Raw genomic sequence first — 17,934 nt, 5'->3', positions numbered from 1 at the left:
TCAACCCCAGAGTGTGTGGAGCTGGCAGCTATTCTGTAAGGCCCCATCTATACCACAGTGTCCACTGTGACTGGTCAACTGCGAGAACCAGTAGAAATCAGAGCCGGTGTATTAGTCTCGTCCTTCCATAAGCCAGTCTGATTGTCTTATTTCTAGATTAGCATTTTCCGCCCACAGTGATCGTCTTACATTACTCACTATGTATGTACATCTGTAAATGTCAGCAAGAGGAGTAGTTTAAGTCAAATTTTATATATTTTATAACATCATCTTGCAAGTTCGATCCTCCTTTCCCTTGTGTTTTCAGTCTGTTTTTTGCTCTGTACCTCCCCCATGGTTGGTATCTTTAACTTCGACTCGCTTCCTTCACATTCTCTTGTGTGTAGGACGAGGGCTCTGTGGAGTGTTCTCCGTGCCTGCCAGGCCACTACTGCAGTAATGAGACCACTAGTGAGGAAGCCATGTTAAGCGTCATGGTGTGTCCCCCAGGCTTTCTCTGCTCTCAGGGTTTGGCCCGAGACCCTCAGCGCTCAGCCACCCTCTGCCCTCGAGGCTTCTACTGCCCTGGAGGAGGCATTGTGAGTCACAACAATACTTACAGCATAGGAATATATCTATCGAAAATAGATATGGTCTGTTTTTTAAATGTGTGAAGCACTTTGTGGCTCATTAAACTACCTGCAAATGTGTTTTCCCTCATAGGATCCCAACCCCATTCCTTGCCCCAATGGTACCTACAGTGACTCTCCTGGTCTGCGTGACGCCAGCGAGTGTGTCCAGTGTCCGGAGGGGAAGTACTGTTACTCCCAGCAGCCTCAGGAGCAGCCTATTACCGGGCCTGTAAGATGCCAAAATAATAATATATACAGTATTAAAGATGAACACATTTAGTCAAGTGTTGTTCTGTGTAGGTATGGTCTTTTTTTAATTTTTGATGAAGATTGCACTGACACAATTATTATGTATGCTGCAATATTTCAGACAGCTGTGTGTCCTCATGGGCACTATTGCCCGGAGGGGACTGGCTACCCCCACACCTACCCCTGTCAGGCTGGCCAATATAGGAACAACACACTTGGTCACAGTGGAGAGGCATGTGCTTTGTGTCCATCCAGGCATTACTGTGACAGAATGGGAACTCACATGCCCTTAGTCTGCCCTCAGGTAGGAATTTTAAGAAAGTTCTTTGTTGTATTTATGAAACGGTGTAACTTGCCTGTGTGTGTGTTTGGCACTGTGTGTGTGAAACCCCTTTCTCTCTGTCTATTACAATATTAATAGGGCTTTTACTGTCCGGAGGGCACTTCTACTCCTGAACCTTGTCCTGAGGGAACCTACAGCTCATGTTCGGCTCTCAGTGACGGGTCTGAGTGCTCCCCCTGTGGTGGAGGCCAGTATTGCAGCAGTGTGGGACTCTCCGAGTCTTCTGGAAGCTGCAAAGAACGCTTCTACTGTAGACAAGGAGCAAAGTCTGCAGTATGAAAATTATATTTTAATTCTTTGTGAATGAATGGTCACTCATGTCACATAAAGCCAGTTTACACTGTCCGATGCTCAGTGTGGTGATACAATTGTTATGAAACATTCTGTTATGTATAACATAAAATGACTGGGAATGGGTCTTTTAAGGAATGAAATTACTTCACTACAGTACATTTGGGCTTTTCTTTACATGTATGTATTGTGACCATGTCCAGACTCCTGCGGATGGACCGACGGGAGGTTTGTGTCCAGCAGGAAGTTACTGTCCTCTAGCTTCGTCCTCTCCCTTACCCTGTCCAGCCGGCACCTTCAGCAACAGCACTGGCCTCAGCAGACCTGAGGAGTGTGTGAGCTGTCCACCAGGGTAATACCACTCATACCCACTTACTGTTCTTCCTCATTATATGATTATGCAGATATTTGCGTATTTATTTAGGGGGACCATGTTAAATAGAAAACCCCTATTCTTTGTGTCAATATTTTTCTCTTCCTGTCAGTTTCTATTGTTTAGGTTCCAACAACACCTCACCTTCGGGTCCTTGTTTTCCTGGTTTCTACTGTACCGGGGGCTCGGCTTCGCCTATTCAGAACGAAGCAGAGGAGGGTTTTTACACCCTGGAGGGGGCAGCCAGGCCACAACCCTGTCCTCTTGGGACTTTTCAGCCAGTAGGAAATAATCCATACAGAATTCTAAGTGCTGTCCTACTGACAATGTACAGTTAAAATTAGATAATGTAATAAAGCCATATTCAAGGTTATGCCCTTGTCAACAAATCCTCCACAGCGTCAAGGTGCACATTCATGTGTGGAGTGTCAGGGAGGCAGACTGTGTAACCAGACAGGCTTGTCCCAGCCACCTCTGTGTCCCACAGGGCACTACTGTCCCCCGGGGTCCTCTGTTGCTCGACCCTGTCCTCCAGTCAGTATCTCTGTGTTAGTATGTCTGCAGTGTGCTGTGTGTGCGACTGCTTATCCAGTCTCCTTCTCATTTCTGTCTTCTTAGAACGTCACGTTTGCTGTAAGCTTCATGAATTGGATTTACCCTCATTCAAATTCACATAATTGATATTGTAAAATTATACTATCTTATCATCCAGGGCTCTTACTCTGACCAGCCTGGTGGCGACGCTGAGCAGTACTGTCGGCCATGTGAGGCTGGTTGGTTCTGCAGCCGAGCCGGTCTCTCTGACCCTCAGGGTCTCTGTGACCCAGGACACTACTGCACCTCTGGAGCCTCCACTGCCTCTCCTGTAAGATATATAATGAGTAACAACGTGGGTAGCTTGGCTTCCAGCAGCTTATCCAAGAAAGAACGGATGTTTTTTTTTTTGGGACATTATAGCAATAAGTATAAGTAACAGAATGAGAGAATTAATACAATCCCGTCAGTTCAGGTATTGAAAGGAATTTAATTGACTAATATGTTTTGATGTCATATCAGTTGTAATAACATTATTGGTTCACTCCATAGATATGCTTCATATGCAGTAGTGTCGCATGAAACCAGGCTTGAATGCCTTTCATATATTTACCTTTTAAATCTTTGAATTATATACAACGATGGTGAAATGTTTGACATTTTGTCTGCTATGTTCTTGTTGTACGGTATATTAGCAAGAGGGAAGGAGCACTGACAGGGAAAAACACAGTGAAATATAATAACGTGAACCTGTGTAGTTGATTTGATGGCAGCTATTCATTTCCCACACACTTTGACTGCTTAAGTGTTTTCTGACATTTGATATGAATATAAATTTAGAGGCACGTTTAGTTGAAGTTTGCATCAGCGAAATAAATATTTTTCAGCAATGTTCTTTTGGATAAGCTGCTGATAGTGTGTGGGAAATGAATGACAGCTACCAACTCAAACTGCCCACAGCTTTAACTTTGAAAGTTTTAACTATAACTGAAAGCCCAAAAGATCAAATGTTGTCATATTCTGGTGATTACTCCAACATTCCCGCAGGTTGCTGTGGCCGCTGGAGCTGTATGTTCTGCAGGTTACGTCTGTCCACGAGGGACCATGTACCCCCAGCAGCACCCCTGCCCTGTAGGAACCTGGAGTAGCATTGTGGGAGCCCACAACCTGTCCTCCTGCTGGCCCTGCCCTCCAGGATTCTACTGCAACAGTACTGGACTCAGCCAGCCCTCAGGAATCTGTAATGCCGGTACGGGAATTCATTATCTGATAAAACACGATGGAGAATTTGTCCACTGACCATTCCAAACAATTATTTTATATTTGAATATTTCTGCCCTCTTTTCTTACTTTATGTCTACACATTATTTTGTATCGATTGATTTATAGGTCATTACTGTTCGGGAGGCGCCGTGTCTTCAGTGCCCTCAGACGGTGTGACAGGGGACATTTGTCCAGTTGGACACTTCTGTCCCATGGGTTCAACTTCTCCTGTACCCTGCCCTGATGGGACATACTCAAACACTACAGGTATGGAAAATGAATGTCATGTAACTGCATCACATATCAAGTATCACAATTTGAATTGTAAAATGCAGGTATTACTTCACTACTTCTTCTTTTTTTTGGATGAAGGGTCCGACGAGTGTGATGACTGCCTCTCAGGGACTTACTGTCTGTCAGGAGAAGGTGTCCAGCCCTGTCCAGCAGGACACTACTGTCTTGGTGGCGGTGTTGAGGGTATCCTTCCCTGCCCTCCTGGCACATACAGCCCTCAGTTTGGCCTCAGCCAAGTGGAGCAGTGCCTCATTTGTCCAGCAGGTGAGAGTATTGCCACATGGTTGTCTTCATTGCTCTGCAAGACACTGGAAAGTCTTTCATTGAATGTTTGGTGGGTTGTCCTTCATTCGCTCGATGTGTTGGAACTAATTGATCTCGATAAAAGGCAACAATAAAATGTTTTATCACATATAATTAACTAGAGAAGGAATATTATGTTATGATGTGATGGTATTAGCAATCAACGCTTTAGATTTCCATGCCTTATTACCAGCTGTGACAGTAACACTGGTATTGATTTCACCTTGTGTGTAAGTCATCATGGCAAACCGTGGTCCTGGTGACACCTACTGTAGCAGGACCTACCACAGAGGCGTTTCTGAGTACTTTGCCAGATATTTATATATCTGTCAGTGGACAGATTTCGTCATTGTGATAGCAATGCAACCGTGTGAAATGTAGCTGTGGCGTAGCAGCTGGTGTGATCCCATTGAATGATGTTCTCTAGTTGTTACTGCAGTGGCGTTTTCAATTCTTCATGCTGCGCTAACAGGGTTCTACTGTGAGGACTGGGGTCTGTTTGAACCTACTGGACCCTGCCATGCTGGTTACTATTGCATAGCAGGTAAACTGGATATATGAAAATGGCAATATTATCATTTATCATTGCAACCTAACTTAAAGGCCTGCTACTGTACAAAAAAGGGCCAATGTGCTGATTAACTGAATTTAACAACTTAACTTATGTGTTACTACTCAAGGCGTGAACTTTCAGAACCCAGATGGTAACTTCAGCACAGGTGTGGGAGGAGCCTGTCCAAAGGGGATGTACTGTCCTGAGGGCACCAGTCTCCCACTGCCCTGTCCACCAGGAACCTACTCTAACAGGTTGGTGGACCGCACTTGTAAACAATTAATCCTTTTGTTTTGCTGGGTAACTGTATATGTTTCGTGTGCATGTGTTAACACATGTATGGTGGCAGTCTTCAGCTGACAGACGCCTCTGGCTGTAGTCCATGTCCTGCGGGTCAGTTCTGTGGCACTGCAGGTCTCACTCGTCCATCTGGACTGTGTCAGGCAGGATTCTACTGTCCAGGGGGAGACGCAACAGCTACAGGTAGAAGGCAAAATATTTAGTTTTTATTTTATTTTAATTTCATTTTTGCTTGTTGAATAATGGCAAAATGACTTACTCCATAACTCATCTTTTTTGCAGGATAAACCTAGTTCAACCACCTTAAAATATCAACACAATGATTTCTCTGTTAATTAGTGATGATTAATAATAAATGAAGTTCATACATGACATGAAGTAGTGGCAAGCAGTTCTAATATATAATGTGTGGAGAGGGATACATCTTATGAATAAGCATCAGATGGAAGAGAAACAGATGCTGATAAATGCAGAAAATCTGAATCTGCGAGGGTGTTTTGTTGAACGAATGATTACTGAATTAATCAGGGTTTATCACATGATTCCTCACATTAAGAGCTTAGCAGTCATAATCTCAGTAATTCACCACATCTAATTGTTTTTTTTTCTCTCCAGGCTCAGAAGGAGGTCTGTGCCCACCAGCTCATTACTGCCCCGAGGGTAGTGCAAGCTCAGTGCCCTGCCCAGCTGGGGCCTACACCAACCTCGCAGGCCTGTCAGTGTGTTCCCGCTGCCCTGCTGGCTACTACTGCCCAGAAAAGACTGGCAACTTCACCAGGTTCCCCTGCCCTCCTGGTTTCTACTGCCCAGATGGTAGACTCACCCAAAACAATATTAGTCACAGTTGCATTTCTTCATGAATTAGACAGTAGTAACACTATCTAGGAGCTTCTTGTTGTCCTTAAGGATTTGTTCTGCTTTGATTTAACTCAGCTTTCACAATACAAGTAAAAAATGTGCCGTGACTCAAACACTGACATGGCATGTTGCACTTGCCAAATCAAATCGTATTATGTGAATAGGTTCAAGGCATGCCACCCAGTTCCCCTGTCCTCGTGGATATTACAACCCAGAGCCCATGACTCAGAGTCTGGACAGCTGCCTGCCTTGTCCTCCGGGACACTACTGTGAGAAGGAGAGGCTGACCAAAGTGTCTGGGAAATGCAAGGCTGGTCAGTAATGTCTTTGTTTATTTCTTCACAATCACATCCCCACAGCCTGGTTTCTCAGTGTCAGGACTTCTCTGTGACAGCCTTTTTGTCTCTCGGGGTCGGCAAGCCAGTCTAAAGCAGTCTGGAAGGCTTGCGGGTGGGGAACAAATAATGCATGTTAAGATGGAAACTTAACACCAGCGACACAGTTATTATTTTACTTCTCCTCTCTTTACCGTTTTATTCTAGCATTTCAGCAACAGCAGCAGCTTTTAGATGATTCCTGTATTATTCATGTGCAAAGGCACCGAACAGTCTGGCTCCATATGACAACCACCTAATGCACTCAAGTCTCAGGCAGATATTTGAAGTGTGGCTACCTGGTTTATTCTCATCAGTGACTCATCTCTTTCACCTTGGTCTGTATTGCTGTCTTTCTGTTCTGTGGAGTGTTTTTTTTCGCCTTGTGCTGAGAAAGTGAAGTCTACACTGATTCTGTTTTGAGTTGGCAACAGGAGTGTTTGTATACCACAGAGACAGACAGCAGTCAAAACATCAGTCCATCAGCTTCACTTTCTCACACTCTGTATTTTGCTGCATTTGATCCTCTCAGGTTGGTTCTGTGTGTCAGCAGCTTGGAACTCACAGCCGTTCGATCTGGACAATTACACAAATGCCAACTGTCTTTGTCCAGCTACATCCACAGGGGGGCGTTGCCAAGTGGGCTTTTTCTGCCCCTTAGGTAGCTCAGAGCCCATTCCTTGTCCACCTGGAACCTTCTGTAACATCTCAGGTATTTTTCTGGACACTGAACTTGCTCATGCACACTAGCCACAAGTCCACAGTCAGCACATACATTGTCTGTGGCAGTGGTTCTCCATGTCGGGACTCAAGAGGGTACTGTTTATTTATTCCGATCCAATAGAGGCATCTAATGTCACAAATGGGTTAGATAGATTCAGTATGTCCCAATACATAGTATGTCAAAAGCAGTATGCCAAAAATACTAGGATGTTCTACATCTGGTGGCATTTTGCAGTATGCAAACCAGCATGCTTTTCTGGCTATTCTGACCCACAATCCTTTGCGCAGCAGATATATGAGCAAGAGGGTCAAAGGTCAAGGTGCCATGTTGTGATGAGATGGTATGTCCCAATTAAATCCATACTGCCTGCTAAAGTACACACTTTGTAAGGGCAGCTGCAGTATGTACATAAGTATGTTCAAAAGTGAAGTATGCGATTTACACACAGTGTACATTTGCGAGACAGAGGTTCAAAGCCAGACACAAATCAAAGACATTGCTGTTCATGGTCATTTGACTGTGTATGACATTAACTGATCCATCACTATAAAACATACAGAGACTTATAATAAAAAAATGGTACGGTGTATATGAAGAGTGACATAAGAGTGTACTGCTTTTCCTTTCGACCAAATAGAGAGCAATTTGATTCTAGGCCTTTAGGGAGCACATGTTTTGTTCCGCAGTAGGGGATGTCAGTCTTGAGGCATATTATACATACAATTTTTGGGTATATAAAAAAAGGCATAATACGTGTACTTATGTTACTCAAAAGGTTTGGCTCTGCCGATGGGTCCCTGCTTCCCTGGGTATTACTGTGTAGGAGGAGCCACTGAGGCTCGGCCAACAGATGGAGAAACAGGCAGCATCTGTCCACCTGGGGCATACTGTGGTAAGCCCTGCTTTACAGCGTTGGAACAGTTTTTATTACTAACTTGCCAGAAACGTTTTCTAGCCTATTAATAAAGAAAAGTAAAGTGAAGTACTTGGTGAAATGGACAGCACATTGGGTCTACAGATACCTGGCATAATGCTTAACTTTAATATTAATATTTGAGTTTGATAGGGAAAAGAAATAGTTCATCCATAATATCATCACTTTACATCAACTGTTGGTGTCTGCCACTCAGAATTGAAGAGTTTGTGAGAATCTCCATATTCCTACATACTGTAGGGAGTGTGGGAGAACATACTTACTTTGTATTTAAAAGGCAGTTCTTTGGAATTGATTGGAGTTGTTTTTATAGCAAGACGGTCCCAGCCTTTAACATTGCACCCCACAGCCCAAAGACATGCAAATTAGGTGGACTAGAGACTCTAAAGTAGCTGTAGCTATGACTCAGGTGGACTAGACACCCTAAATTACTCATCGGTATGAGTCATCTTCTGCCTGTTGTTGTTAGCCTGCTGATAAACTGTTGACCTGTGTAGGGTATCTCCATACTTTCTACCCAATGCATCATGGTATAAACTTTCAGCCCAGAATAGGTATTGACATGAATGATTGGCTGAATGAAAGTCTACTTAAACTATTTCTCTCTTCAGTTGAGGGCTCAGGAGTGCCGGAGTTGTGTCCAGCTGGTACTTTTTCCTCAGTGCCAGGTCTAACCAGTGAGGCTGGCTGTCAGCCCTGTACTGGAAGTTTCTACTGCAAAGAAGCAGGTCTCAGGGCTCCAACTGGACCCTGCAGCCAAGGTCAGTCCATGCACTGATTCATTAGTATTATAAAACTTAAGTTTTTGGCAGTTGCCGGTTGGATAAAGTGTGTTTTGATAGATTCTTTGCACCGCTCCAAGCTCCTTTCCATCCTTGCACACTTAACCGTATTGCGTCTCTTGTCATCTTGATAGGCTTTTGGTGCCCACCAGGTCAGACTGTGGCTACAGCTCTGCCATGTCCTCCGGGACACTTCTGCTCACAGGGAAGTGCAGCTCCCGTGCCCTGCCCATCAGGAACCTACCAGGACAGAGAGAAACAGGCAGCCTGTGCTGTCTGTGAGGCAGGTAGGAAACCTGTATTCTCCTTTATTCTTAACAAAAGCATATATTTACTTTCTTTTAAAAAAACAGTTTGACCTTGTGCCATTTTTTGCTGAACAGGCTGTTATGAAAACCGCCCTTAAGCACTCCAGCGAGTGATTTATTTATTGAAGTTGATGGCTCGTTCAAATGCATCTGTTCCATTTATTATACAGCACTTTGATGTATAGTTTGTTGTAAAGGAGTATTTAAAAAAATAGCAAAAACATCATGTTTTTCCCATGCTGCCAGTGCTATTTTAAAAATATGCATTTCTCTTCTTTCAAGGGTACTACTGTGATTTGAGACTAGGCAATGTCTCTTTTCTGAGGCCTTGCTCTAAAGGACACTACTGCCCTGCAGGTACAGCCCTGCCCAACCCTTGCCCCGTAGGCTCCTTCAACCCGAGACAGCGTACACACAGCATCGCAGGCTGCATGCCATGTGCTGCTGGACAGTACTGTCCTTCTGTGGGACTGTCAGAGTCGGCAGGTGAGAGAGAGCAATAGTAGGTGCCGCTATCTATATGATAATGGGAACAACTTTTTTTAATGACCATTACTGATCAGCAAATGGATATTCAAAATGTTAAACTTGGATTCATACATTCCCATGCTAAACCTTAATTGAGACATTTAAGTGTATTTACAACGAGCTTCCGCAGTCTTCTTATGTTATACATTTTGTGTTGTTGGATAAGCTATTTGAGGGGTTTATGTAATGTTCAGAATGAGGTTACCCTGTGTCTGTTTTTAAATAACTAAATGGGCGGTTTGCTTAACTAAAAAAGTGCAGATAGCTTTGAATGTGCTGTATTTGCTTATGTTTTGAGGTACGTCTATATATTACATTCCAATATGATAATGTATTGTGTTGTGATATTCTTCTTTAGGTTCATGCAATGCTGGTTATTGGTGCAGAGAGGGAGCATCCTCTCCCAACCCACTGGATGGACTCTCAGGTTCCCTGTGTCTGCCTGGTCAATACTGCCCCACAGGTTACTGACTTGTCCGCCCTTAATAAGCAATCAGCCAGCATCTGCTTCAGTGCTGGCATACTGTTACAAGTTGCAGGCGGTCCCCATTTTCAAAATAATAGTTATTGTAATCCAACACTGATGCAGCTTGTTTTATAGGCTAATGCAACCAAATTTATACTGTGTGAAGCTATTAACAAGCTACCCCATTATATCCAAGGGCTACAATGTTTTATTCATGATGATTACCATTGGATGGCCTCCAGGAAGTCCTGACAACATTTATCTTGTAACTTTGTAACAGCTTTCTTCAAATTATGTTGTTCACTTGTTCTTTCTGACTTGGGGACACTGACCCGTGCTCTAAAGATGTTGCTGTAGGGTAAACTCAGCCTTTTCCTGAGTTGCTCAATGCTGCACGCAGCAATGGGTGCTTGAGTGCCTCACTTATTTAGTTGCACTTAAATTCTTCAAACAGTGTGTAAACATGTTTTATGGAATGTTGTATTGTCAAACCCAATACCTGCGTTGTTCTTGTCATCTTTTAATAGTCTTTTTTTTCTGCATACTCCTCTGTTTACTTGAGTTGGAATTTGAGTTGAGTTGCGTCATCTTTACAGGCACCACAGCGCCTGTGGCCTGCCCCGAAGGAAGCTGGTCCAACACCTCAGGTCTGCGTAGACAGGAGGACTGCAAACCCTGTTTGGGGGGATTTTACTGCAACTCTGCCGGCCTCACCAAACCTAGTGGATCCTGCAGTGGGGGGTACGCTAGGCTCTGAAATAAACTTTCTTGTGCCCTTGTTATTGTTTATAACTTGTGAAGGTTGTGAAAAAGTGTTTTTTTCATCCTGTTGTACAGTTTTCATGCTCTTGTGTTTGTCATACAGATATTACTGTGTAGAAGGAGCCGTTACATCCACCCCTACTGATGGAGTTACTGGGGGACCTTGTCCTGAGGGTTACTACTGCCCAGAGGGAACTGTTCAACCTGTGCCCTGTGATCCAGGGACATACGTTGCTGTCACACATGCTACTCAGTGTGAGCCCTGTGTGCCAGGCTGGTACTGTGTGTCGGGCTCTCTTTACTTGTGTCCTACAGGTGTGTAGTTTTCTGTTTGTATGCCTTTAAAACCCTTAGAAAAACATTTTGTTGTATGCTATTTCAATTTAGTTATCAATTGTCAAGCAAAATATTTGGTAAAAAAAACTGAAAAGAAATGCATTTTGCTAAAGATTTTACTTAATTTATTGTAGCATCCTAACCCATCATGTTAATGCATTTCCTTTTATTTGCTCTGTGTCCTACAGGATTTTACTGCCCCGAAAGAACTGGATTTGACTTGAGAGGCTGTCCAGAGGGAACGTACGGTCCTGAGCCTGGTTACTGGTCTGTCTCTCAGTGCAGGCAGTGTGACTCCGGCCATTACTGCTCTTCCAGAAATGGCACAGCTGTCACTGGACCATGTCAGGAAGGATATTACTGCTCACATGGAAACACCTCTCCGCAACCTTGGTCACAGGCTGCAGGTAAACAAACGTCTTTACCAGACATGTACTGCATGTTCACACGTTCAGGAAATACAGTACAGCGTCGTCTGATAACACATTTTTCTTACAATTTTGTGAGAAACCGTTCTTGTCAGACTTGTAATTACTCGAGGCAGTCGTCCTCCATCAGTGTTCCTATTTTGAGACCGTTGACAAATGGCAGCTTTGTTCTCTGTGTCTCTCACCAGAAAAGGGAGGAACATGTCCTGCCGGTCATTACTGCCCCCAGGCCACCGTCCATCCTCGGCCCTGTCCACGTGGAACATTCTCTAATCTCACCAAATTAGTCTCCCAGGTCACTTTGACTCAATATTGCATCCTCATGTCTCCTTGACAATGATTGAGAGTCTTTCTCCTCACAGTTACAACAGGATAGCATTTTGCTTAGAATTGTTCAATTTGGTTTGGTGATTTTTTAGTTTTGTAAATTGTGAACATTTGTGTAAGGATAAATCAAATATTCAACAAAAACCAATTTTCTCTGAATAATTTAAGATGTTTCGCAATTTATAAGACATGATAATCACAATCATAATCATCACACATTGTAATCATATGAATATGAATACAAACAAACATGGTAAATGTGCATTCAGATCGACGCAACAGCCAGTGGAATAACTGGCTCTTCCCTGTTTGTCTTGATTGACAGACAAAGATTTGATGAAAAGCAACATTATTAAATAAAATGCTCATTCAGAAAATGGTATTGGGAAATACAGGCTTATGAAAAAAACTGCTGTCAATGTTAAAAAATCTAAATTAAAAAAAAGAAAACATAATGAGCCGAGTTGATAAAAAATATTAGTATATTAAATATTAAAATAATAGATTATCTCACAATTTTACCATTATGTATTATTTCGTATATATTTATTTCATTATAATTAATGTATGTACTGTCCTATTTGCTTCATTTCTTATTTGTATTTCACTATTTACTATTACTGTCGGATGTTTATGATACTGTACTTTGAAAACAAGTTTGTTGTCCAAAGTCCTGCTTCAGAACACCAGACCTATACGGTGGATACTGTAACTCACAATGTTTTCTTTGTCTTTCATTGTGACATCCAATTAATATTGCAATGAGGCACTCTCTCTTTTTCATTTTCTCACAGCCTTTCTCTCTCTTTGTCTCTCCCTCTTCCTCCCTCTCTCTTTGTCTCTCTCTTTTCCCTTCTCAGGAGGATTGCCAGCCATGTCTCCCCGGCCACTATTGCGATGCTGCGGGTCTCTCAGTGCCTTCAGGAAAATGCTGGGAAGGTTTCTTCTGTCTGGAGGGGGCAGAACGCCCTGACCCTCCTTTGAGTGATAGGCAGGGAGGAACATGCCCAAAAGGTAATCAGAACCCTCTAAATTAAGACATCTGTCTAGAATTAAAATGAAAAAAATGAGAGATTCTATTTATCAATAGAAAGAAACAACAACATAAAACATGAGGATAATGTAACCAGATGGCTGTTGTTTGGACAGGAAACGGCAGCAAAATCTATACTTTGCATGGCATTGTATGTAAGACAAAAGAAAATGTGAATTGTGAAGCCCACAATTATGTTGAACATTTGCATAAGCCCAGAGCCAGCTTAGTAAACAGGTAAACAAAACCGTCTTTCAAGTTCGGTTTGAACAAAAGAAGCTGCTCTGTTGACACTGGAAATCAAACCCTGTCCCCGGTGAATTCAGTGCTTTGTGTGTGTGTGTGCCTGTGCTTCTCTTTCATGACTCTTGCCTTCACACAACCAGGTTATTACTGTTCGGAGGGCTCTGCGGCTCCTCAGCACTGCCCCTTGGGAACCATCAGTACGGAAGACGGTAGAGCCAGCTGCAGTGCCTGTCCCCAGGGGTAAACTTGCTTATCAGCCACACACAGTCACTCTGCATATAGACAACTGCACAAATAAACATGCTGGATTATGAAAGAACTGTACCGACACATACAGTACATGTTATTTGATGTTCACATGCATAAAGATTACCCCCCTCACTTTGCATACATATACTGTATATTTGCACAGACACAAGTATATTCATGCCTCATCGCCACAATTAGCAGCCAAGAACTAAGTTATTCCATTGTTGTTTTGTCTGGATAGTTTTTATTGTCCTGGCAGACGTAACGGCTCTCTGACGAGGACTTATGAGTGTCCAGTAGGTCATTACTGCCCGTCCGGAACCTGGTCCAAACACCAGTACCCGTGTCCAGCTGGATCCATCAACCCCCACACTCGGATGGCACAACCCCAGGAGTGCTTGCCCTGCCCTCCAGGTCACACACCATTTAATGCTAATGATTATAAATTTCCTCGAGGTTAAGTAGTTGTCTCAGAGTTTAGGACGACCTTGTCGGTAAATGGTAATTAAACACTATATTAACAAAATAAGTATACTTAAAAAAGCAGCTGTTAAAAAAACTAGAACCAAATGCAGCAAAATAATCAAACTCATTCTGTATAGCTAGTGGGATTAATACAGTATGAAGTGCCTGTTCTACATTTTGCGTTTTGCAGAGTAATTCAGAGGAATTTTCCTTTCCACTTAATATAACTCTTTTTTCCCCCCCGTTCAAACCAGGCTACTTCTGTCTGTCCCCTGGGAAGGGTGTTGCATCAGGCCAGTGTGATGCAGGGTACTACTGTCTCTCTGGGGCCTGGTCACCCACACCAGAGGATGGAGGGACGACAGGTGACCGATGTCCTGAAGGTCATTACTGTCCCCAGGGCTCATCAGCACCACTGCCATGTCCAATAGGACATTACAGCAACAAAACCAGAAACAGTTATCTCTCTGACTGTCTGCCTTGTCCTCCAGGTTGGAGCAAATTTATTTAGCATATTCTAGTGTTTAATTATGTGTCTTTTGTATGCCAGAAGATAAAGCTTCCATTACATAACTTGATTGATGTGTGCGGCTGCTGAACGGTGTTCCTTTTTCTTTTTGCAGGTTTCATGTGTGTCACCAGAGGGCTCTCTTTCCCTTCTCATATCTGTCCAGCTGGCTCTTACTGTCCAGGCAGAGAAAACAGCAGCCAGCCGGCCTCTTCACCTTGCTCAGCTGGAAACATGTGTCCACCTGGGTCCGATAGACCGATACCCTGCTTGCCAGGGACCTTCCAGGATTTACACGGACAGGTGAGGAAGATGAGCACAAACGGTCTTCTAATATTCTGATGGGTTCTACAGTCCCAAAGGCAAGGTGCACCTACTATATAGCTATACTGGATCGAAAAAATATGTTTTATTCTAAAACTGAATTAAAAAAAAATGGCCTATAAACAATGGATTTTTAACGTATTGTGAGGCTTTTTTTATTTGCACATTCTGGGGAAGTTATGGCTCTTCTGAATGCATCTTCAACACCTGTGTGAACTGTACACAATTAGTAGCTTTTATCATCTCCAACATAAGCATAGAAAGTGCTCGTCTTTGTTGATATTTATGAACATCTGTAGTTGTAATTTTGTATTTAGAAAATGATGTGCGTAATGTACCCCACTACAGGCAGAGTGTGTTAAATGTCCAGCCGGCTTTTACTGTGCTGGCTCAGTGGATGCTGACACTGGGCATGTGTCTGGTACTTCCACTCCCACGCTGTGTCCTAAAGGACACTATTGCCCACAAGGTAGGATACAATAATGCAGCTATTCTGACACATCTGTGACAAATGTACAATGTTATCAGAAGACGTTATAAACATATATGGGACGCGTGCAAGGGCTGTTTGAGGCTCAGTGAGATTGATGAATAAACTAAAAATGAGTTTTATTGCATGCAATAGATTGTTGAATACGGCTCATTTTGTGTGTACTCCTGATTAAGTGGCTGTATCAGGAAATGGCTTTCTAATTATGCAAATGACCATTATAGAGCATAATCAAGATAAGGACGGCTTACACAAATTGTTCTGTGATGTTTAGCCCTGGACCATCTGTAGCTGTTATACACTATTTATCTACAGGAACGCAGTCTGGTGTAGCATTCCCATGCCCAGCTGGTGCCTTCAGCGGGCAGATGGGGTTGTCCAATCAGTCGGGCTGTGAGCTCTGCCCTCCAGGGAGATATTGCAGTTCCTCTGGACTCGCTGCTCCCACTGGGGTCTGCTCTCCTGGGTAAACACAGGCAAACTCAACCTATACCTCATCATGTTCACACATATAGACTATGAAAGATATAACATCCTGTTTCTGTTTAATTCTGTCTCCCTTGTCTATAATTAAACCTCCCCTAAGCACTTTCTTTCTCCTCTATCACTTCCTCCATCCCACACACCCCTCCCCATCATCTCTGTCTTCATCGTCTTGCTGCCCCTAGTTACCTCTGTATCCATGGTTCGGTTTCTGCCCAGCCAGAGGAGGGCCCAACAGGAGGCCGTTGCTCTGCAGGGTCCTATTGCCCCCATGGTACCAGCTATATGGTTCCTTGTCCTGCAGGCACCTTCAGCGCTATAGACGGTGACCAATAACACTCACAAAGAAGCACTTTGGTGACATTTGAACATAATGGGCTGACTTAAACGAGGTTATACGCACTGTTGTTGTGAATCTTTGTAATCAATGAGATAATTCCCTCCTTCCTTAATCAGAAATAGTTACTGAAAACGGGTGAAGTGGAATTATTTCGTCTGACCCTTATTCATGTAATTCTTTTATTATTTAGATCAACCATATGAGTTTTATTTGTGTTGTTCCAGGGGCAGTTTCTATAGAAGTATGTCAGTCCTGTTTGTCTGGCCATTATTGCTCTGAGCCTGGCCTGTCCGCCCCATCTGGGCCCTGCAACCCAGGCTTCTACTGCATAGAGGGATCCAGAACGGCCACACCTTGGGGTAACACCACAGGTAACAGGCTGATTCTTCTTGCCCTTTATAAAGTGTTGATAAATCCATGACAACATGGACGACTAGTTGTTATCTCTGTCAGAAGGATCATGCGATCGCTCGCACGTGTGCGGGCGTCCGTGAAAGTGTGCGCCTCTGTGTCTGTACACGGCTAATCTCGCAATCTGCTGCAGCAAACTGCATACTATTTTGGGTGGCTAGTTATGTCTGCATGCTCTCGTGGTTGCTTTGATTCATGCTTTCTCAAAACGCCTTTTATTGGCTCTTTTATACTGCCATTGACTTCCTGATTACTCCCTACCCGCTACTCACTGCTGCTAGTGATAACACAGCTGAGTGCGCTTACTTTTGATGTTTTTGGACTGTGTTTGGCAAACTGATAAAGGAACAACTAGTACACACGCTGCTTAGTACATCGCCGCCACTCAGGCCAGACAGTTTGTTGAGTTCAATTCTGTTTTTGGCTCATTTGTATGATGTGTCTTATACGACGACTTCGAGCCGAAGTGTGTTTTACAGCCCTTTGGTGTCTAGATGTGGGGGTTAGCTAATTGTGGGTTTTGTTTATTCAATCAAACAATACAGCAGTGATTGTTACAGACACAGCTGGCAGAGATATGCTCTCTACTGAGTTCACCTTTCTAGTTTTAGAAATGGTATTTGTAATAGAAAAACATTGACACAACCTTGAAAAAATACTCTGCTGTGCAGTTGTCTTTCAATGCACTTCTGTTTTTTTTTATTTAACATTTTCATGAACTTTGACTCCACAAGGCCGAAGAGGTCTCCGCAGAACATTTACCAGTCCCCACTGCTTCCCTGGGATTGCAGAAAATGTCCCTGGCCTTTTTATTTAACTCATTAACCTAATGAGTAATGACATCCAATAAAGGTCTATTGTCTCAGTTACAGGAGATACCACATCGCCATCCCCACTTTCTGGCGATTCAACCCCGGGTCAGTTCAATGGTGGCGTGTGTCCTGCAGGCCACTACTGTCCAAAAGGGAGTGCAAAGCCAAGCCCCTGTCCTCCAGGTAGAAATCCAACATTTCCAGATAGAGCTCTGAAACAAGTGGAAAGCATTTCTTTTAACATGCATTATGAATATGTTCCTAAAAAGACGTATATTTAAATATCCTGTCAATTAGCCATGTCTCTGACCTCTTGGTTTTATTACACTGCCTCCAAAGGCAGTGCACAGTTCCATAGAGCCCCCAAACGTAAAATATAATGCCTTAATGTACACAGAACCTTAGAGGTGGTTGTAAAACCTAATGGGAGCCCAATAAATCTGTCATAATGGTCGGCTCGCTACTTAACCAACCGAAAGTATTGCGCCATCTAGACATGGCACTATTATACCATGCTATTTCTTTTATATCTGCGGATGAGTTTGTGTGACAGAGAGAAAAAGAAAGGGAAAATGAAGTAGAGTACTTACTTTAGTTACGTTACAATTTTTTTCCACCACATAGGCACTTTC

This window comes from Pholis gunnellus (genome assembly GCF_910591455.1).
Source record: "Pholis gunnellus genome assembly, chromosome: 9".
In the NCBI taxonomy this organism is placed as follows: Eukaryota; Metazoa; Chordata; class Actinopteri; order Perciformes; family Pholidae; genus Pholis; species Pholis gunnellus.
Note: the sequence above shows the minus strand (reverse complement) of the source record.